The sequence below is a fragment of the Orycteropus afer genome, unplaced genomic scaffold (assembly GCF_000298275.1).
Source record: "Orycteropus afer afer isolate SDZICR_OR568_19922 unplaced genomic scaffold, OryAfe1.0 scaffold01679, whole genome shotgun sequence".
In the NCBI taxonomy this organism is placed as follows: domain Eukaryota; kingdom Metazoa; phylum Chordata; class Mammalia; order Tubulidentata; family Orycteropodidae; genus Orycteropus; species Orycteropus afer.
In genome coordinates, this window is record NW_006923266.1 from 33,009 (window position 1) to 34,724 (window position 1,716).

Below are 1,716 nucleotides of genomic sequence, written 5' to 3' on the forward strand. Positions count from 1 at the left end.
GCAGTGATACTGCCTCGGAAACCCAAGGAGGGGTCGCTATGAAAGCTTAGTAATTACACAATTTATTTTTAATTTTTGCTTTACTTGGAGCATCTACCAACATAATTTGTCATCACCACTTTGAGTCAATTCTGACTCATAGTAACTATAGAACTGTTCTCTGAAGGGTTTTTAATGGCTGACTTTCAGAAGTAGATCACCTGGCCTTTCTTCCTAGGTGCCTTTAGGTGAACTTGAACCACTAAACTGCCAATCTTTTGATTAGCAGCCAAGCACGCTAGCCATCTGCCTTCCAGGGACTCTGTAACTTGCCAACACACTTTTTAAACCAGATAATTTTAAACCAGATCATTCTATCTCATGTTTAACACTAAATGATGAAAGAATACAAAAGGAGAGGTATTTTAATGTTAATTTGCCTAAGATTATTTTATATATGAAAACAGGACAACTAGTGATATGCTCACTGCCATTGACTCGATTCTGACTCATAGCAACACTTTAGGACAGAGTAGAACTGCCCTCTAGAGTTTCCAATGCTGTAAATCTTTACAGAAGCCAACTGCTTCATCTTTCTCCTGCACAGTGATTGGTCAGTTTGAACCACTGAACTTTTGGTTAGCAGCTGAATGCTTTAACCACTATGCCACCAGAGTTCCTCAACTAGTGATAAGATCTTTAGCTAATGATGAAACTTACCGGGTGTGAATGTTTAAAAATGTAAATTCCCAGGTCTCAACTCTAGAAGTTCTGAGTCCTGAGCTTTGGGATGGGCTTTAGAAATGTGTATTATAAGAAACACGTGGATGAGTTTTATCATCAAGCAAATTTTGGACATACTCGGTGTAAAAGAAAGAACACTGACCTAAGCTCAGGGTTCAAAACATCAACATCCCAGCTCTTCTCTGTGTCCTTAACTCAGTTACTTTATCTCACTGGGTCTAAGTTGCCTTAGCTGTAAAAACATAAAACAACAAAGAAAAACAAAAACCACTCATCTAGAACAACAGAAGAAGGAGAATAAGGAATAGGATGAGGAAATGGAATGTGTCACTAATTGCCTCTATGAACAACTGCCTTCTTTGCCTTGAGATCAAAAGAACTGGATGGTGCATGGCTACATTACTGAGCATTTTGATCAAAGATTCTATAGAAGAATCCTGATAAAAGGGAGAAAATACAGAACAAAATTTCAAATTATCATGGATTCCTGACTTTCTGGAGCCATGGAGTCTGATTGAACCCCCAAAACTATTGCCCTGAGATAATCTTTAAACCTCAAACCTTAAACCAAAAATATCCCCTGAAGTCTTCTTAAAACCAAAGAATAGTTGAGCTTCACTAGTAAAGAATGTCTGCTATGAACATTGTGCTGTTTTAAGATCTAACTGTATGGCCATGAAACCAGGAAAACTGGATGGTGTCTGGCTACCATTATTGACATGTTGATCAAAGACTCTATAGAAGAATCCTGATCAAAAGGGGAAACAAACTATCCACATGGACTCAAATGGGCAACAGCAACCATAAAAGGCAGTGAATTTGTGTTAATGGAGGAGGAACAACTCAGAAAAGGAGGGTGAATGATCACATAACTCAAAGAATATAACCAATGTCACTGAAATGTACATGTAGAAATTGTTGAATTGGCATATGTTTTGCTATATAATCCCAGGGACAACAAAAATAACATATATTATAAAAACTAAAATTTAA